At 37.3% G+C, this 22,714-nt stretch overlaps 2 protein-coding genes across 2 annotated transcripts in view; one reads left to right on the forward strand and one right to left on the reverse strand.

The window, feature by feature from the left end:
* si:dkey-77f5.3 (uncharacterized protein LOC326903 homolog) overlaps positions 1 to 22,714 on the reverse strand; it is a 320,099-nt gene that overhangs the window by 291,043 nt on the left and 6,342 nt on the right. The gene's annotated exons all lie outside the window — the stretch shown is intronic.
* The window catches only part of LOC127972335 (C-C chemokine receptor type 5), a 30,597-nt gene continuing 30,184 nt past the window's right edge, over positions 22,302 to 22,714 (forward strand). The window contains exon 1 of the mRNA XM_052575773.1: positions 22,302 to 22,578. The gene's annotated coding sequence lies outside the window, so the exon portion shown is untranslated. The remainder of the gene's footprint in view (positions 22,579 to 22,714) is intronic.

The following is a 22,714-nucleotide window of genomic DNA, read 5'->3' on the forward strand; positions in this document are numbered from 1 at the left end:
GCAGCAATTATGGGGCCAAGCACTCCAGCGGAAAGTTGAGGAGCTAAGGATGGCATGGAGTATCACACAAAATGCAACAATGAGCAATTAAAGCAATTTTAGGATGATTGTAATTGAAATGGCTTAAAAATCATGAATACAACCACTAGTTATATGATTCAATGGCTTATCACTTTTGACCAACCGGTGGCACTGTAATCAAATAATTTTGGTGTGTTCTGTGTGAGATGACAATAACAAAAAGTTTGGTGTCAATATGCTAAAGCATTGCAATGATACAGCTTGAAGTGTCATTTTAGCATCATGCCTCAAATTTGTCACTGTGGTATGCAAATAAGGTTTTGTCTATCGACACAAAATCAATAAAATGTTGTCTGTACAGTTTGAAGATCATTTGATTCAAATTTGGTGAAAATCAGACCTACGGCTGATGAGGAGTTCGAAAAAGTAGGTTTTCAACATAAATCAAAATGGCGGACAGGAGTTTCAGCTTACTCTGGCATATTAGGTATCTATATTACTCGGCATAACCCAGGGAATATTTTGACACCAATTTCATTGCAATAGGCTAAAGTAATAAAAAGTTTTTTAGCATTTGAATAAGTGTAATTATTTACCATTAATGAATAGTTTATTACTCTTGGCGCTGTTTCCAAATTGATGTGGCATGGTCAGTGTGAGGTGTCAATGACACATACAAAGTTTGTTGCAAATATGTCAAAGCTTTGCTGATATACAGCCTCAAATGCATTTTGGCACCCTTACATCAAATTTATTGGTGCGCTAAATGAGAATTGTTTCGTATATCAACACGAAATCCATAACTTTTTGCCAGTGGGGTCGGAAGATGATCCGCATCAATTTTTTTGAAAATCGGACTTACGGTCTAGGAGGTGTTAGAAAAAGTAGATATTCAACATTAATCAAAATGGTGGACAGGAAGTATGGCCAATTTTGTCATAATTGGTATCAATGTTCTCGGCAAAGAATAGATGGAGACCATTTTCATTTCAATAGTCTAATTTATTCAAAAGTAATTAGCATTTGTTTTATATCTCGTTATAACTCTTGACCACAACGTAGCACTGGCACCAAACTTTTTGAGTACCTTCAGGGCATGGAGCCGAATATTTTTGTAATGATACGATAATGCGTACAAAAAATACAGCATTTTAAATCTTAAGTCAAAATGGCTGATGCCTAAAATCTCCTGACCACTAGGTGGTGCTGCATTGAAGCACTGCAGGTAGTCTCAGTTCATTTGGTCTCAATATGCCAATCGTCTAGGATGAGTTGGAAAAGTAGGTTTTTTGAAAAATTTTAAATAGCGAAAAAACTAAACCTGAATTAAAAAAAAAAAATGAATTTTGGGGTTAATTCGACTTGGCATGAGCCAACATTTTGGACAAGTGCTGGCGCTAGAGAGTTGGAGACTTCAAATTTGCTATAGTTAATGTTGGGACTGCCCTCTATCAGAATGTCAAACCATTACAACTTTCCCGCAATCGGTTTTATGGGCTGCCATAGACTTGCGGTGGAAGAATAATAAAAATAACAATGCCAATGGATACAATAGGTGCCTACACACCTTCGGTGCTTGGCCGCTAAATATGAGGACATTAAACACAACACATATCCCAATCTGACTGCAGTAACCCAAACCTGGATCTTCACCCAACCCCCACAACATGCCATTAACAGTAAATATGAGGACATTAAACACAATTTGTGGTCCAATAAGGGAATCGCCTATATACTGCACGTGTAAGCAGTGTATTGATGATGTGGGAGCATAAAAGGTTTATTCACTATAGGAGAGAGTGATTGATGTGTGATGCAATCATTTTTCCTTTTTTTCATATTTTTGAATGGCGAATTAAATGTATAGCCTGAAGCCCTTCTCTTTCACTGTTGTCGTTGTATGACTTCTGTGTGGATGACTAAACTCACTTTGTTAACTGTAATCCCAAGTGCATTTTGAATCAACTGAGTGTAAAGCGCCTTTGTTCCCTATAGATCAATTATAGGTTTGTAAGCATTAAAAATGCGTGCGCATCATGGTTGCAGAAAACCCATCATGGATAGAGAATTACATGGATACAGTATAAAATTGTTAGGTTAAAAGAGATTGCTGATTATATTGATTATATGTCATTTTCAGAATTTCCTCTGCATATTACAAGAGTTTGTCACTCAGCGATAAGCACTGCTATTCAATTAAATTGACGTTAGATAGTGGGATGGTCTTATAGATCCGAAACAGGGATGACCTCTGTGCAGAGACTATCTAGTGGCAGAAAATGACAGTTTTCAACTGGAATAAAATAAAAAATGTTAAAAAATAAGTAAATTTGATTTTATATTTCAAAATTCTGACTTTATTTTTGCAGTTCCGAGATTATATCTCACAATTCTAATAAGGAAAAACAACTCGTCGTTCTCTCTTTTCCCCTCAGCTTTTCATTTTTTTCCCCCTCAGAATTGACAAACTCACTATTTTTAAGTCGAGTTATAAAGTGTGAATTTGGATATATAAACTTGTATTTGCGAGGAAAAAAAGTGAGACTTGTGAGATAAAATAAATGTTATGTAAAAATGTTAATAGTAAGGTATGGAGTGCTAATACAATACATCATTTAACATCAAATGTGAATATGATGTACTGTAGACCTATTGTTTAAATCAAATGTATGCTTTAAAAGTAGAGCAATCAGCAGGTTTAATCCAAAATATGTCAATTTAAACATCAGCGTTTAGCTTCAAATGGCGTCTTTGACGACAGTATTCTATAAAAATTATTTGCATTCCGATCTTGACATGAAAAGACACTAAAATATATATATTTTTCTCTTATTCCATGGATTTTACCCATTTACCTCCACTTGTTCCCAGTGTTTTTCTGAAACCACTATGCGCACAGCTGCAAGTGACGTAACTGTGACGTCTACTCTTAATTGGTCTATTAATGCAACATGCACTGGATGGAAAAAAGCTGGCTGAGATTTTAACGGAAATATGTAATCACTACGTAAGCATATACCCCAATTAGCATGAGCAATGCAATAAAAATAGACTTGGCTCTGAAATAATGGCTGCACTGCTACTTAAGCATGCTACTGTATGTGATTGCTCTTAGATGCCAAAAAAAAATATGTGTTGCTTACGCATTGCTTTCACGTCCGGTGGTGAAATCGCTGTAGCTCTCCAGGAGCAGGATTCCTTTACCCTTATTAATACAATTATAGGTTACACACACACTTCACACTTACCATCTGTGATGTTTTACTCCCATCTCCACAGACGAGTGAGGCAGGTTCTTCAATCTCTGAAGTTACCTGTGTAGATTATCAACAAACAAAGTATACTAAAGTATCACAAACCCTCAACATGATTAAAGCTTATATTTGAATAATTATTTAGAGCAAAATAACATTTAAGAAATAAGTGTTATCTATACCTGGTGTCTCCATGGCCATTCCGAATCCCTATAGTTACAACGGATTTATTCCCCAGGACTAATGTCCTTTTTAGCAAATAAAAACAAATGGGGCTTTTTGTCTACTTTGATAATTTTCACTTTGCTGTTGGGCTTCACGTGATCATCATTCACAAGACACCCTAAAGAGCCATCTTCTTTGGCAGCATCAACCCTGGAACACAATGCTGCTATAACTAAATGTATAATACCAGATTCAATTACAAAGCATGTCAATTTAAGTCACTAGTTTACCATTACTGTTGCCATTACTTGCAGAAAATGTAGTTTGTATTCCTGGTTGACTTATAACTGTATATTCATAAGACATTGTACATTAAATGACACCATAAACATCATCCATCATCCATCATCCAACATTTCATATTCCTCTTTTTTATGACCTCTCCTTAATTTTCAATAAGAAAATCTCCTTTATGAAAGTGAGAAGTGGTGAACACTCCCGACCTAACAAAGAATTAGTCTGATTAGTCACAGAAAAGTTTTAACTAAAGATTTAGAGCATGGTTGGAAATCAATGACTTAAACATAGGTCTGTGTTACTTACCTTTGAATGAATAAATATATTTTGCTTCAAATACACCCTTATCTTTACACATTGATGCATAATATACTGCCTCCTCTTCTGGGTTTTTATTTTATTTTATTCCTGCCATTTTCTACAAAGGTCCAGAAAAGCAAGCCATTTTTTGTGATTTATTGTTTTATACATAAATCATCTTACATAATGAAATAAACATTCTGTGAGTTATTTGATATAAAAGGTTACACAGAAGAAAACCTTACTACTATTATTAGTGTAGCATGGAGACTGTGCCATATGCTCATTATTTCTCTTTGGTTCAATGAAAAAACTGACTAAATTGACCAAAACATTCTTCTTCAAAGCCATTTAACTTATTTACTGAAATATTTTTGAAGTTGTTTACGGGAGCAGGCTTATTTAATGTAAACAGGATTAGATTGAGGCTTTATAAGCGGAGGAGATAGGGAAGTCTGTTGCAGCCATGTCTTGTCTGTTTTTACGTGAGCAACCTGTTGCGGAAGGTGCGAGAATAATTCGCAGAGCTTTTCAAATTAATCGGGTATTGGGGGATAGACAGGATCCTTTAGCCCAGTCTGAAAGTGTAATTGTTGAGCGATACCATTTTTCTCGTGAGGGTGTCATTTACCTCATTAACTGGTTGGAAAGACACATTAAGTGTTCAACACGGAGGAGTTGGGCTTTGACAACTGCACAGACTGTGTGCATTGCCCTGAGATTCTTTGCGAGTGGCACTTTCCTTTATACTATTGGAGTCACAGAGAACTTAGTGAAAAGTGCTGTCTGCCATGCCATTCGCAAAAGTTTACCTGGCACTCAAGCAGTTTTGAGGGGTTTTTGTGGTATTCCCAAGCCACTTAAGACCCCAGGTTGTAAAGCAGAATTTTTTCGCTATTGCAGGTACATTTATAACTGTTAATGACATGCAATCATGACCATGCCAAAAAGTATGACTAACAGTATGTGCCATGCAGGCTTCCCTTACGTGATTGGTGCCATAGACTGCACACACATCCCCATCAAGGCCCCACCTGGCCCACATGAAGGAGATCTTGTGAACCGAAAGGGGGTTACCATTTACCATTACAATTTATAATATTCCAGATTAGTAATTTATTACATAAAAAAAGAGGAATGAAATCAAAAAGTATGCAGTTGACTGACTAAAATCTCTCAGATGGTGTGTGACTGTTCAATATTACAAATGTGGAAGCAATATGGCCAGGATCAGTGCATGACTCTGAATTTTCAGAGAGTCACATTTATGCACATTATTTGAACGTTGAAAGGGAACATACATGTCAAGCTCACAGTATTACACACACTTATGCTGAGCCTAACAAAACTGCATTTTTCCATTATACAAGGAATTTATTGGAACCCTGCTTGGAGACAGGGGCTATGCCTGCAGGCAGTATTTTATGACGCCCTTCCCTGACCCAAACCCTGGACCACAAACCCATTAGAATGCAGCTCTAGCCAGGACAAGGGCACGCATTGAAATGACTTTTGGGCAACTAAAGGAAAGATTTCAGTGTCTGAAAAGTCGGAGGGTTGCACCTAACAGGGCCTGTGACATAATTGTTGCATGTGACATATTGCAGAACATCGCCACTATCAAAAAGGAGAGGATCTCTGTGGTGGGGGTGCAGCCTGATGATGACCTCCAGCCAGTGCACTTGGACAAACCTAGTGGCAGAGCTGCACGGGACAGAATTGTGGAACACCATTTTTGAATGTGTAATAAAAAGACAAATTATGCTTATTTCCCGGAATTCTATTTAAACAATTAATTATAAAGAAAAGCCAGCAAGTCATCTTTTGCCTGCAATTAGAGATAGTAGTATTGGTGACTTTACATAACCATGTGTCAAATGTGTTAGTACTTACTCTGAAGGTCCTTTTGAAGCAACTCTATCTCTAGAGCAATTTTTCTCTTTTTCAAGTTGTCAAGTTCAATTTCTCCTCTTAATTTGCGTTTTTTCAGCTCAAAATAGTCAAATTTTTTTGAAGATGCCGTTTATAGAGGAAACGGATGTCACCCTGTCATTTTGTAAAAAAAAAATAAAAAAATATATATATTATAATAATAATAATAATAATATATATATATATATATATATATATATATATATATATATATATATATATATATATATATATATATATATATATATATATATATAGTCAAACCATGCCTCATGCAACAAAAGTAAAAAGTAAAAGTAGAACACTGTCCACCTCTGTATTAGTTTTTTGTGCAGACTCTTCTGCAAGCCTTTCTCTAGGTGTGGACTCCTGCAACTCAAATTGCAGACAGAAGGTATAGGTACACAAGTAGGCTATATACAAATTAGTATAAAGGTTTTTATGCACGTGGCGAGTGGGGCGGGGCCGAGAGGCGTGGGAACGAGGAGTGAGGCCAGGTGTAGTGATTGGGGATGAGCTGCACTTGCGCCCCACCGCCGGTATCGAGTCCCACCAAAGAGTATAGAAGTAACAACAGGCGAAACTCCATTGCAGTTTTGACAACAATCGCTAGATAGCGCTGCTATCGCGCTGCCGCCATTTTGGACTGAACCAACAGCTTTACCGTTGGCAGAACTACCGTATACACTGCAGCATTAACAATTATGTCTGTAAGGCAAGGCAAGGCAAGTTTATTTATATTGCACATTTCGTACACAATGGTAATTCAAAGTGCTTTACATAAAAGAAAGCAAAATAATCATGAAGAAAAATAATAAAAAAAATAAAAAAAACAATTTTAAAACTTTTAAAATGATTAAAACATTTAAAAACAGTTAGAAAATGATTTTACATAAAAAAATAAAATAAAATAAACAGTGAAAATATTTTGCAATCAATTCGGACATTGCACAGTGCTCATTCAATTAATGCACCGCTAAACAGATGGGTTTTGAGTCTAGATTTAAATGTGACTATAGTGTTTTAACACATCTGATCTCTTCTGGAAGCTGATTGCAACTGCGGGCAGCATAGTACAGGTGCTGTAACGTTAATGTAAGCTATCCCATGACCGCAGTAACAGTTTGCTAACGTTATGTATTTGGTCAAAATTGGGTCAAGACTCGAAATGGTCTTTAAGTTTGGATAGTGATTTTCATGTTTATGCGAAAAAAGGGTGACAGTTAAAGGGTTAATTTAGTGATAACAATGAATTAATAAAGCGGTCATTTGCCAGGTCAGGTGGTCATATATCTCTGAAAATATGCCATTTAAATGGTTGTAATTCAAGAATGCTTTTGAATATAGACTTACTGTATGGTTGGTCTTGTTTTAAAGAAGACATTTGCTAGGTTATTGTTGAAGTGAAATAAATTATGAAAGTGAAAGTTATATAAGTTTAAGTTTATTAAAATGTACAAATTAAAAAATATAATTATTTATATTCTCTCTCTCTCTCTCTCTCTCTATATATATATATATATATATTACGAAATATATTTTACTCTATAACTGCAAGAAAATGAAAGCAAAAAATCTGAACAAGTTGTGTTTCACATTTTAGAGACATGTGATGTCTGCTATAGAGATATTAAAAACAATAAACTACTATTTAATTCCCTCAACTGCTTCTGAAATGGGACCGGTATCATTCAATTCTATGACAGCTGTGTTGCGTTCAGTCCAAGATGGCGGAGCTGCAGCTCTGCGCATGGGTGCGTTTGTTGCTATGGAACGTTCTATTGAGTTTCGCCTCTTGTTACTTCTATACTCTTTGGTCCCACGTAGGAGATGGAAGGATATAAGACTGGAGCGACTATAGTGAAGGAGGAGAGAGGACCAGGCCTGGGACATTATTTTATGTTTGCTTTATATTTTGTGCGCACCAGTCGTCTGTGAGGGGCTGGTGCGCTGTTTTGTGTTTATTTTGAATTATTAAAGTTTAATTGATTGTGCGCCGGTTCCCGCCTCCTTCTTCACGATGATTATATTAAAGGTTATATCATTACAATGCACTTACAGTTTCTTCCTCCAAAGGACAGTCTTCTGAGAGGATTTCTCCACTGTCCTGTGCAATGGAAATAAGTGGGTATTAGAGAGTGTTGCACTTTCTTCCCTTTATGCAAGTTAGAAAAAGTACACAACTTACTGCATATGCTTCAGCCACCACTTGCATGGGAACAGGTAAAAGCGTTGGCGTATTATGTAAAACTGCAAAAAAAAGGGGGGGGGGGGGGGGTTGTCATTACAATTAACTACACAGTAAAAAAAATATAATGTGATCAATAACTCATGGCAACATTTTGTATTAAATAAAATGTAGAAGTTTTCACTTTCACAAAGAGTTGAAATGACATTGCCTTTTGGATTATACTTAATTTAATGCAGCAACAGATCATTTTACTGTATACTAAGAGAATTGGAAGCTCATTAAGCCTACCAGTAATGAAGGGGTTGCCGCTACTGGTCCCTGTCTTTGGGTCTGAGGAAGAGTTGCCCCCAGGGATGCCCTCCACAATGGTTCGGTTTTCATTCAATCTAAGGGCCAGCTCCTCTGTTGGGGTATATTGTGGTGGTGCAGGACCACAACCCATTTTTGTTTTTTTTCAGCCTTTTTCTTGGTGGCTGTTATAAATAGACAAACACATCATTTAACAGTGGCTTTTAAAAAGGAAAAAAAAGTGGCTTTTTAAAATAAAGACAGTATCAATTAAAGGCTACCATTTTGTAGAATATGCTTGTATTTCACTTTTACTTGTTCCCATGTTCTAGTGGGTCCAGTGGTGGCTCTGACATTAAAGAAAGTAAATATTAAATTATTAAACGCAAAAACACATACGGTAGAAAGTGATAGAAACATCTACTATGGACAGCACTTACGCATTTAATTTGTCTGCTACTTTTTGCCAGCCCACTCTCCTGGCTTCTGCAGACTTTGAGGTGTTCCCTGTCGTTTTAATTAACGACTCAAATTCAGAATAACCTTCCATTTAAAGCTCTTGTTCTGCTTGGGAGAACAATTGGGCACGTTCTTTGGCCATGTTGAACAGCCAATAGCAGCGTTGCTAAACAATGTTTCTACTATCGATACATATCCCCTTTTAAGACAACACATGAATGCGCAATTATCTCAGATAACTCAATCCAGCGATACTAATCATACACAACAGGTGTGTTCGAAGAACCCAATTAGCCGGATTATGATTAGCACGATGATATCATCTTGGATTTGTCATTTGATCTCTGTTGTAATAAGCGACGTACGAAGAACGGGCCCCAGGGCTGTGTTCAGCCCCGACAAAACGTTACCATTAACGGGGGGGAAGAGGGTTCAGAGTGCAGTGCTTTTTATATATAACTTAGTAAATGTAATATATGGCTATTATTTTATACTTAGATTATATATTTTCCAATACCATCATCGTCGTAGATCTGTGTTAACATGGTGTGAGTTTGAAAAAATTCCAACATTTTGAATACTTCTGGCGGTCAGCCAATCAGAAGCCGCGATTTGAGGAGGGTATAACTGCAGCCTGGAGATCTCCAAATAGGGGTGGGAGCTCCAAAATAGGGCGTGGCATCCTCTTATTGACAGACAGGTGCATGACACGCATGCAGAATATTTCCCCCAATCCACTTCAGTGCAAACTCCGCCCCATAGCTGATTCTGAAGTTTTTATTGGTTGTGTCAGTTAAAGTGTTTCCTACAAAGACAAAAGTGCTAACCCCTAAATCTACCCCACACCTTACCTTAACCACTGAAATTGACTGAATGGCGGAATTGGTGCTGATGTTGTAAAGAAAGTTTCAGTTCAGGAGATAAACAGTTAATAAGATTATGCGATATGAGACTCACCGGACAATGACACTTTTTTTTAGTTACACCAAGCATCACTACTCCCTCCTAGCTTGCAAATTTCATGTCCAAAATTATACCCTTCAAGAGCGGGAAAATTCGGACCACATGCTTGATAAGATAACATATGATTTATGATACCCCCAAGCCAAGACAAAATCTGAGTGGTCAAAACAACATTTGAAGTGTGGCCAACAGGCCAGTTTAAATACTCAGGACACCATAAAATTTTGCTTTTAGCTTTTAGCTTTGCTTCTGCTATTAGTCATGTATGCTTTTAGTTTCTAGCTTTGCTTCTGCTATTAGTCATGTATGCTTTTAGTATGCTTTTAGCTTTTAGCTTTGCTTCCTAGCTTTTGCTTCTAGCCATGCTTTTAGTCATCACTGTTCTTTGAGCGTGGTTCCTGCGTGCTTCAGCCTGAATGCCTGCTGCTGCTTAGCCACGATGAGAAGAAACACCACCTAGTCTCGTCAAAATTTACTTCTTTCCTTTTCCGTTTGAGAGTTTCGTGTTCTGAGTTAAGTTTTGTAACGCCGTGTCTCCGGAGTCTGACCTAGAGTGCCCATTCAACTTCAAACAGCCACACAACTCCGCGTCTTCATCCTACACCCAACAACGGGCTTCCCAAGACGTCACTTCAGCGACTACTGAACTTCCAGCCAACTTCTCAGCGACATCGGGAAACCCCCTTTCATTGACAACAAAGGGGACTCCCTTTACACAGGAGATGCAAGTACTACCTCCAGACATTTGTACTGGTGTATCTAATATAATTTTAACCTCATTGAGGAACTCAATGCGAGGGTTAATTAAGGCCGGGCATACACTGTGTAATTTTCATTAGATTTTGAGCCAAATTCTGACTCGGCCTGAATCGACAGGCGATTAACCTTTCCCGACTGGCATTCGGTTGGTCAGATGGATTTTTGACATGTCAGAAATTTTTCGTCGCCACTATTGAAGCAGGGCTATGAACCGATTTTCCTCGTTTCCCTCACTGCGCGTGCGCAAAACCATAAACGAAACCATGGTGACACGTCGTGTAGTGTGTACTGAAGTGATGGACGGAAAACTTGTGGAGTTATGGCATAGAAAAATAAAAAAAAGAGGGAAGAAAACGCCTGTTTACCTCCAGTTCACATTGCAAAATGGATAAACCATATTGGCCACGGCCTCCGAGCCACCTGTGCATCTAGTCTTTTTTTTTTACCTTTCAGCACAGAGAATTGCCCATATCCCCAAAGCAGTGCATTTATCCCAGTGCATTTATACATCGCATGCGACCTACTCGTACAGTGTGAGTTGGTACCTTGCCGCAATTGCACAGAAATCGCACAGTGTATGCCCACCCTAAGTGATTGATGGCTGTTCATGTCTATGCAGTTTCACGTATTGCTGTAAACTTGGGATTTCACATTTTCATTCTCTTAAACTCATCGTTCCCTAACTTTATATCTTCCTGCAACTTGTGTGAGTGCGTGCGTTTATGTATAAGATTAGTTTATATGTCTTAGATTTATCTAATAAAGCCTTATTCATTTTGAAAAGAGAAGTATCTTGTGTTTTATGCTTAAAAGTTAATGTCTTAAACTGACGATCTTGTTACTGTGCTAATTGATAGTGTTTTCACTATACTTTGGATATTAATATCCAGTGCAGATTTGATGTTAAACGGCTCGTTCAGTGAATCGCAGAGCGTCTCAGTGATCAGCCGTGAAACAGTGATTCTGTTCAAATTCCCTTTCAAATCTTAAATGATTCCCTTTGAGCTAAACTGACCTGTTTCCCTTACATACACAAATTCAGGTTTATTCGACTTATAAAGCCAAGTGGAGAAAATTTGAATTTCAGCTCCCCCTAGCTGTTGGAGAACTTCTACATTGTCCCAAATATGAGGCACAATACTGCCACCTGGGAGCTCAACCAGGTACTAGCGATGGAGTATTTACATGTGGTGTTATCTTAATTGTATTGATATTGTCACATGATATCAATAATTGTTGCTTTGAATATCATGGTTATCGTCACTACCAGTAAATCGTCAATACCCTTAATACCCAATACCCTAAAACAACATAAAGAACTATGGAGTATGATTGCAACATATAATAATTGTTGTGTTACTTGATTACATATTTAATTGATTTTCCGTACATTTCTGCCATATATGCACATTAACTGAAAGTCACCATTGATAAGCTACTACTAAATATATTATAGAAACTTAATTTTCTGTAAAGCTGTTTTGCAACAGTTTGTATAGTGACAATCCGCTGTACAAATAAACTTGAACTGAATTGTATTATTAACAACCACAGTTTTTCCAAAATTACAACACTTGTACAGTTATACTGCAAACCCAACTGAATTTCCTAAACAGTATCTGTTTCCTAATACTGCCTTGTGAAAAAGGCTCAGCAGAAGTTACGCTTCCATTGACAGCAGCTGATGCAGCTGTCCTCAGCAGTCACTGAGTCTTTCACGTGCATCTCTGTAATGGCTTGTCCATCATCCTTATACAGCTCAAGGGCAGTAAAAACACTGTGCAAGACTCAACATTTCCTTCATGAAACCAAACTTCAGGAACTCGCAAAAATCAGTTAAAATTGCAACAAAAGAATAAACTTTCTAATCCGAAGAGAAGATCTCAAGGAAAACGATATGCTCAACTGTCCCTTTTCCCCTCCTTCAACCCCATGGCCCAGGTCACTGAAAACTGACTTAGAAGTGTCAAGAGCTCAAGTTACTATACTTACATACTGCTTTTAATATGTCTAAGAATACACGGTCTTAACCCTTTCATGTTTGTTCTCGTTCTAAAGGTTGATTGGTAAAATTGTCTCACAGCAGCCATTCATGTAGAGTTCTGTTCTGCTGCTGAGGGGTGTGTCATCCTCAGGGACTTTGAGAATATTTTCCGATCTCTGGTCACAAGATCCTAACAAACTAAAAGGCATTTTTTATGTTTTCAATTACAACTGATTTGAATACTTCTTTGTTCTGATTCAGTTACAAAAGTGAATGGTAAAACACTGGGAATCTGGGGATTCTTTAACCAGAAAACACCCACACAGTGTGTTAGAATTCAAAATATTAAAAATAATCAAATATTTAAATGAATACATAATCGATATTTGTAAAAAAAAAAAAAAAAAAAATTTAATACATCTTAAATGTAATGATCACGTGAAATTGGTATCATATTAAGATTAGGAGCTAGACCAGTGGTCTCAAACTCAATTCCTGGAGGACCACAGCTCTGCATAGTTTAGCTCCAACCAAGCTCCAAATCACACCTGCTTGGAAGTTTTTAGTAATCCTGAAGACCTTGATTAGCTGGATCAGGTGTGTTTGATTAGGGTTGGAGCAAAACTGTGCAGAGCTGTGGCCCTACAGGAATTGAGTTTGAGACCAATGAGCTAGACTAAAAGGGATCTGGGCTAAAATGGGACTTTTTCAGAAGTGTACAGTGTGGATGACATCCAATATAACATATTTAATAAATATGTAGTTTCTTGTTTTTGTTGTTGTTGTTTTTTTTTGTCACACTATATGTTCAATGCATCCAGTGTGTTACCCTTTGCCTGTTTTCAAAAATAATTTCATTAAGTTTTAATTTGAATGTGATTTGATCAAAGTCAAACTATGTTTCCAGTTTTAAAAGGATTGTTTGGTCTCCAGTGGTTTTCACAGCTAATCTGCTTCACAGCAGATTTTATTATCGTATTCGTTTTGGATAAATGTGTCTGCTCAATGCATAAATGAAAAGAGTAAAGGGACATATATCTGACACAATAAAACAACTCCGCTACAAATTAAGGAAGTGTTCATTTAAGGAACTTTAAAGCTAAACATTTTTGTTGTTCTTAATGTTGTTTTTGGCTGCTTTTTATTTTACACTTGTCACACTTTCAAGTGTACATGTTGTAGAAATAATCATGAACTCTTTCATTTTATTTGACCCTGTGCACCATTTACGTACAAGCATTGGAGGGGCAATTATTCCATTAACTCCATCTAATCATATTACTGAAGGAGATAAAAAGTTTCAAATGAGCGGTAGCACATCTATGTTTCAGTAAGCGAAAGTGAACCCATGTCACACTATTTCAGCAAAACCCAAAATTGGGCCCAAAATATATTTGAAATATATGCTAAATATATGTTGAAAACAGTGAAGCTCAATTAAATATATTTTTGAAATAGTAAATATATTTATTTTCAACTGTCATATACCAAAATGTATTTCTAAATGTATTTATATGCACTGAAATATACAGAGATCAATATATATATATATAAAAAAATTATATACAGATAAAAATATATTGGTAGAAAATATATGTACATAAATGCTGCTCCTCTCTCTCCATCTCAATGCACTACTACAGGTGCAGAGAGAAAAAAAGGGTCCTCTTCAAGACCACATACTAAACTACTGATAATGTATGTGATGGGAGAGACAGCATATCTCCTATTCTAAGAATATAATTTGACATTATTATTTGTAATGATCAAAAAGCATGTGCAAAGTAAAAACTCTGTAGGACAGGGGTCTCCAAACTACATCCTGGATGGCCAATGCCCTAAAAAGCTTAGCTCCAACTGGCCTTAACACACCTGGAAGATTAGTGTGTCTAGTAAGAGCTTGATTAGCTGGTTCAAGTGTATATAATTAGGGTTAAAGCTAACAAAGGCATTACACAAGATCCTGGCCCCATGCCCCCCACCCATGAAAATATCCAGGTAAAATAAAATATATTTCAGATTCACACTTTTCAAGGGCCCTGTCTTGCTTTGAGGCCCTGGTAATCAGTACTGGTTTTACCCCCAGTCCCACCCTGGGAGCTAAACTATAAAGGATACTGGCCCTCTAGAACCCTCTAGAGTTTGGAGCTGTAAGGTCAAATTATTTTATGTACTTTATTTTCATTTTATTTATTTAATAATGCTGCTTTTGCTGAAATTATGTCTGTGGTCAAAAATTAAAATGACTGATGCCTTGGCACAGTGCACACACACATGCAAAGCTCGGGATATGAATAATGCGCGCAGCAAGGCTAGAAGGGATACGTTTGGCTCTACTGGGCATGCGCACATAAATACAGCGATATTTTTGTCATACTGTAGGGCTTGCATAGACTACTCGGAGCTGTTGGAAACAATCATGCATGCATTAACCATAATACATACAAAGTGTTTGCAAGTACGACGTGAATTTTAGAATTACAATATTGCGTGGAGCTGTTACTATATGACCTTATCTATGTTGCATGTAAAAATAAAATATGTAATGTAATAATTAGGGTTGTGCCTGAAGTCGAATACCTTATTTGGAACGGCAAGGATAATGGCTTAAAAAACGAATAACGGACAAGGAATAATTCTGCCTGAATACTCGGCTGAAGCTGACACAGTCTGGTGTTTGCTAGATAACAGGTGAGCCAGGGCATCAGCGCCAGAAGTGAATGAATGTAAACTTTATGAGTGAAAAGAGCGCAAATCAAACCCCGCATTGTTGTCGCCTCTCTGCATGCGCAGTAATTTTACCTAAAATAATACATCATACATGTTATTGTATTTGTATATATTTAAAAGGCAATGCTTTAAAGCTTAGGCTACGATATGATACGAATGAATGGAATAAGCACAGCGCGCTCAACAATCAAACAGCCACGCTGCGCGTCTCAGTCTCTCAAAAACCATTCAGTTCTCTCTCGAGAGCAGGCTAATAATCAGCTTAGATACTGATACATTGTCTACTTGTCCTACATGTTTGCATATTTACCTTTTGCTGGTTTGCGCGGCACACACACATCTGTTTAGTGAAGTTTACTAAACATTAAGACTCGCATAAAGTGTTCTGCGTAATGAAAAGGTGCGCATTGAATGGATTCAGTCGTGTTCAAAAGATCACTAAAAGTTTGTCATGACATCTCTCTGCTTGCATGATAAATATTATTTTAGAAATTAATAGTTATTTTAGTTTAACATGACATACTTGTTCAGTGATAACTACGAAAAAAATATAAAAAGTCATAACGGGCTTATCAAGCAACTGTACGTTGTATCCGAATGCTTATAGGAAAAAAATGTGTGATTGCTACAGATACAAATACTGGCTGTTACATGAAAATGTAAATATGTAATGTCATAATTATAAAGTTTTTAAAATTTACATATGTAATTGTTGCATAAGGCTATACATTAATAAGGGTTTATTGATTAAAAAAAAAAAAAAGATTTAGTGTTTTCATTTGCAATAGCATGAACCACGAGTAGTCGAGTAACTCCAGCATTTTTTATTAAAAAAATCGACTAGTAGAAATCAGTAGTCTTGCAACCCCTGTACTGTACAACAATAATTAGTATTTCATTATTGTAAAGGGTACGTTTAAGGCTATCTGGGTGTAGACGTAAATAAAACACAATCTAACAGGTAGAAATTAAATTAGAAACATCTAAACTTTTCAGGTCGCAGTAAGTGCACCGCTAGTCATGCACATCCTTTCGCGGAACAATACTGAAAGCTAAGATGGAGAAACAGATGATCATAGCTGTACAAGGATTGACATTTTGTAAATGAATCTATTAGCAGAGCTACTGAAAGGGATGTTTAGTGCTGGAAACCCATTTATTCTTTGCTGAAACTTATGCGTCTTCAAGGAGAGCGGGTCATGGTTGCCCAGCAACAGCAGACGCCACTGGAGCGCGAGCGCAGGCTACAGAGTGCTTTGGAAATAAGGAGAGCAGCGCGCCTAGCGTTTTCCACACTTTTTCAGTCGCGACATCATGCAAATGTGGTTTTGTTTTGAAGGAGAAATTTTTTATTTTATTTTTTTGCTGGACTCGGCCGAGACCAACTAGAAGACTTGGCGAGTCCAATGGCCAAGTCCGAGAGAAGTCCGAGTGCAAATTCAACGAGTCTGAGACAAGTCCGAGACGACAGAAAAATGTCTCGAGTCCGGACTCGAGTCCAAGACTGGACTCGAGTACTACAGCCCTAATTTTTAAAAGTAATCACATTACTGTTATGATTATGATTAGATAATTAAGTGATGAATTGAGTGATGATTGACCATTATCGACGATACCTGATGTTAACATGCAGAATCACAAAGACAAAAATCACTATTTTAATGGTGTCACCATTATAGTGGTCAGTGTTTGCTTTAGTTGGGCTCTTGAAACCTAAATTGTTAAAGTCAGCCTTTAATTGTCAGTTATAACTAAGTTATAAAACTGATGGACAAGCAAAGACTCTTGTTATTCCTGAATTACTGAGTTAAAGTTACATTGTTGATTATTGCAGCCGTGTGATTCTTCAACATCGTATTTCCAGCATTTTAAATACAATCTGATGAATTTCTTAAAAGTTGTTTGCTCAAAAATCTTTCAAAGAGTCTTTTAGTTAGACATGCAAACATCAAGAATCAACCTGTGAATCTCAACAAAGGTGAAAATCCAAAAAGCATGTTGCAGTGCATTCTGGGTGCCACCTATCAAAATTCATCCATGACTCCCATGATGCATTGCGGCTTGAATAAATTATTAGCTGAATTGTTTCAGTAATTTCCTTTATTCTTACTATTCTATTTTTGTTTTTTATGTTACTTTTAGTAGTTTGTTTTCTAATGTTTAGAGTTGTTCTCTTTTTCTGAATATGGTGTTTGTAACCGTTGTTGAGATTCCTACACTAATCTTTGATGTATGTGTGTGCCTAAAACAAGCATTTTTTTTTATTTATTATCAGAACAACTTTCAAGAAATCATTTTAATTAGCGGGTACTGTACAATCAAAGGGTTGTTATAATCAATGAGGTCAATCAAATCTGTTTAGGCTTTAGTTGAGTTTTGTGATTCATGTCAAATGCCCATGTTTAGATTTTTTTTCTTGTCTGTTTGTAATTGTAATTGTAATTGAATTGTAATTCAGTTGTAACAGCCAAACCAAATCTCACTTTAAAATTGTAAGGCTCAAGAGCCCAACTAAAGCAAACACTGATCACTATAACGATCATAAACATAGTGATTTTCATCTTTGTTGATTTTGCATGTTAACATCAGGTCTCGTCGATAATGGTCAATCATCACTCAATTAATCACTTAATTATCTCATTAATGTTAACTCAGCTTCAGTGTTAATTTAACACTCCTTTTTGAACACTTTCACACTCCTGAGTGTGGTCTCACATGTACTCCCAGCAGAGCTAATTCCACTCTGGATTTCTTGCTGTGTATGTATAAATCTAACTCAAGATTCTTGAGTGCTATCGAGTGGTGCATTAATGTAAGGACATTACAGAATGCGAGCAAAGAGCACTGCATTTATAATCTCTAAAAGAGATCTCAGACAGAGGCAGAGCATATGTAAGGCCAGGTATGAGGACTAGAGACGAAAATGCCACTTAATTGGACAAAAAAATGCCCCTGCACAAACAAATCTAATATATTATGTCTGTTGCTAACAAAGTGAATATGAATAGACAGTGTTGAATGTGGCATTAAATTAAGATCTTCTCATGTTGCGCAGTATTTTATTTTAGCCGTTTTACAGTGTTGCACATTTTACCCAATCACACAATTCTGTTGAGTTTAGGAATGCAATGGCAAAACAGAAGCATTCAGATGAGTCCTCGCTGAAACTCCTCTGACTGACTGAATTATGGACTCTTGCGAATCCCCTCATCATAAACAACAAAGCACAGATGTATATACAAAGAGATTCATTTCACAGTTTATACAGCTTCAGTGATTATAACGATAGTTTTGTTTTGTTTTTTGAGAAAATCAGCTGAAACAATAACTATAAGAATAACTTGAATCTTGAGAGTGCTTAACCTCGCGATAGATTGTATATGTGCATTAAATTCAGGGCTGCTGCTGGCCAAATGGGTGCCCTAAGCAGGATTGTATTGTTCTGCCCCCCTTTCCTCAAATATGATGATGGAAAAAAACACATACTAGTCATTTTAAAGGCTATTGATGGCTTAGGTCTGTTTTTATAACAACAACAACAACAACATATTACAGTATATGAATACTTCTTTGTAAATTATTATTTAAAGTAACAAAACCATGGTTAATTTGCAGTTTCCATGTCTACAAGAAGGATGATTTGTGGTGTTCTTGTTAAAACCATGGGTAATTTTCGTAAGGGAACCTGAAAAAAAAAAATTCACAGGAATGTGCCTGAAAGTGATAAATGGGCCTTGTTTTTACCTAAATTATTTATAATTTATTTGAATATATATTAAAAATGTATAAGGTGTGCATTGTAGCTGACACCTAAATTAACACATTAAAGTTGTTTTTATGACTGCAAGTCTTTCTCCTCAAATGCTATTGAGCATCAAATTTGCGTTTGAGCCCATGTGAAAAAGTAGAATAATTAACACGATTTACAGTTTATTTTAATAAATATCAAACATTCAGTCCATCTGTTTATTATAGCTGACACCTAGATGAACAATTACAGTTTTTTTATGACTCATAAATTTTTATAAGTCATTCTCCTCAAATGCTACTGACATTAGAAAAGTGTATACCAATGTCGCATGTAACTTTAGAGATGGTCCCTAAATTTGAGACTCTCTGGCAACTTTTGAGCAACTGGGATGGTGCCCCCTCTGGGAGTTTGTGCCCTACGCAGACTGCATACTCTGCGTATAGGGAGAGGTGGTACTGATTAAATTATAAATAAATACATACAATATCATCTTGTACCTTTATGGTGATATTTTAGTATGTATTTGAGAGACGTTCTTGTGTGCTGCGTACATGGAAGTTGCAGTTTTAATCACCATTTTGTTGATTTCATGACTTAGCTGATGACAGAACAAATAATGTGGCCTATGCTCAAAGTTTCTTGAGCAGGTTTTTTATGATGAAGTGATATGGAGCGTGCGCCACATATCTGCATACTGTTGAAGAGTGTGTGCTGTAAGCTGATGGGACATGGAAGTGCGTTTTACTGACAAATAGTCTAACAATATTTCATCAGACCGCAGTTCACAGTTGTTCTACTGAAGCTCATTTGGCTGCTTTAGGTCTACCTGACGCTGAGGTGAAGCTCAAGTGCACGTCTGAAATTCTCCCGTTTGATGTGGTCATAGCCTAAAGAGATAGTGTGGTTCTGCATCTAAATAAAGACATTTCTTGTCAAGAAAAAGAATGACAAAAACAGCAGTTTTGAGTGGGGTGGCCAAAGGAGTGGCCACACTTTCATTAGTAGTGGCCACCCTGTTACAGTTTTTTTGGATTGCTTAAGCATGATTTTCAAAACAGGGCCTGTGTTTTCAAAACATTACTGTGGCAAGGGGGGGCATGGTTTAGCGAACCCTGCAGTGGGGGAGAGCATCAGGAGATGCGCGGTGAGTGATTGGGTTAAGCGCAAATAACGAATACCTGTCTCTTGTTGCAGTAATTGGCGTGGAGAGATTATAAAACCAGGAGAAACAGGGGCGAGTGAGCGAGAGAAGGACTGCTGGCTGCTACACTCCTGGACTAATTTATGTTTATGTTTTGTCTCTTTTGTGCCTGTTTTGCACACTTTTTGTTTTGAATTATAAATAAAACAGTCAGTAGTAACAGCCGACCCTGCTCTCTTCCTTCCTATACAACGAACATTATTACAACTACACACAATTAGCACAACAACACACCCAATTAGCAAAACACTACATGTCCTTTGCATAATTTAAACACTCTTGGAAAAACGATACACTTACTATACTCTGTTTGCACGTGTTACACTCTGCTGTGATAAACCTAAAACACTTTTAGCACTTCCCTATGATTAAAGTAGGCTACCATCAACAAAGTACAAATATTATGTAAATTCACCAAGCGCTACACCAGACCAATGTTGCAGACTGAAGAAACAAATTTCTCAACACGCCCAAAATGTTGACATGGAGACTCATAATACTGTAACAAAATGTCACTTTACGTATTGTACTGTAAGTTTAATTTAAAAAAAAAAAAAAAAAAAAAAAAAAAACAATTAGACATTGTCTAATTGGATTTCATCAACATCAATCACATGAAGTCTATTTAAATTCCCATTCTTCAGTGTCTCATCCATCGCATCGCTGCTTGCAATTAACTCCCTTCCCCAATCCCAACTCCACCAACTGAACCTATAATCTGATCTAACCGTGTTCTTTCTATACAGTCTCTTCATTGGAAGCAGTCTCTATCACATTTTGTTTACAACTCATGTAACTGTGAATTGTAATTATGTATGCTTATAATGTTTCTGTTCTGTACCCCAGGGGGGTTTGTCTTGCTGGTCTCCCCGCTCTGTCCTGTGGTCCTGATTGAACCATTTTTGCCATCTCTCTCTCTTGCTGTTCTGTGAACATAGGAAGCCTTCCCCCTTGTCGTTCCTGACCCTCAATCCTTTGTAGAAAAAAGTATACAATAGTACAGTAATTTCACAGGAAAAGGTTACAGAAGTGCTGATAGTGCATAGAATACAGTACTGTAAGCAGCTTCTGAAATCGTGCAGATATTTTTTGATATGATGATTTTTTACAATACCTATTTTCCAGTCAAAATGTTCTTATTACACTTGCCACTGTGTATCGTCTTATATTTTGCTGTACTCGCAGTCCAGCCTCCCTCAGCATCAGGCTGTGGTGGACAACGTGGTCAACCAGTGTTTCGCGCGGATCTCATTTGTCAGATTCAGTCCTCTTTGAGCACCTTCTTCTCTTCCTCTACCTCTATCTCTCCCTCCAGCATGGCGTTTGTCTCTTCCTCTTCTTCTGTTGATTCCTCCTCTGTTGATTCCTCTTCCTCCTCCTCCTTGTCCTTCTCCTCATTCTCCTCCTCATCTTACTCTTTCTCTGACTCCTTCCATTGTGCTTGAAGACCGATTAACTCACCTGTTGCTTTTTAAAGTGCTTATACACCTGATTGGTGTGTCTACAATTAAGCAAACAAGTGTTTGCACACCTGATGACTGTGTTGAACCAATTGGTTGGACGGTGCAGTAATTTGACAGTAAGGTCTTTGGTATTGCAAGGAAGTGACTTCATGATAGATTTTTGTGTGTAATGTATGTTAAGTGTATAGAGTTTGAGTGTGAGGTTGACAATGTGCTTATAGTTGTGCAAATATGGGCTGATGTTTTGATTCTTGAGTGTAAGGTTTGCTAATAGTGTACTACTTTAGGAAACATGAGCATGCAAATTTCAGCACTGCATTGCGCAATGCTGCAAACACGTGTTATAGCCTAAATAGAAACTCTGTGTTGTGAGGAAAGGGGACCGGAGAGAGCAATTCGCGGAGCAGACACAGTCTCTAATGAAAAACACAAAAGCTTGATAGTTCTAGTTGAAACACAAAAAAACTCCCAAGGGGAAAACTGGAACAAAAAAAAACTTCCACTTGTTCAAAAAATAGAAAAGCAAAAACACAGGCCGCCCAGGCGGTCAGTCTCTAATGAAAAACACAGAAGCTTGATAGTTCTAGTCGAAACACAAAAAAACTCCCAAGGGGAAAAACTGGAACAAAAAAAAACTTCCACTTGTTCAAAAAATAGAAAAGCAAAAACACAGACCGCCCAGGTGGTATCAGTACGGTGGACAGCTCCGCAGCAGCACAGTAGAGAGAGAACGGCAGATCCATTGAGGAGCAACGACAATTCTTCTAGACTCTCACTCCTCCCCACGCCGTAGGAACACGGGCACAGACAACCTCGAGAGGTAAGCGCACTGGACACCAGCAGAAACAATGGTAAATCCAGGAGAGACAACCAGCGATGCAGCAATCCCCAAACAGACAGGACTAGGACTTGGGCAGAAACACGACGGGGGATAAAACACACAAAGTTAGCGAGCA

The sequence above is a fragment of the Carassius gibelio genome, chromosome B15 (genome assembly GCF_023724105.1).
Source record: "Carassius gibelio isolate Cgi1373 ecotype wild population from Czech Republic chromosome B15, carGib1.2-hapl.c, whole genome shotgun sequence".
NCBI classification, from domain to species: domain Eukaryota; kingdom Metazoa; phylum Chordata; class Actinopteri; order Cypriniformes; family Cyprinidae; genus Carassius; species Carassius gibelio.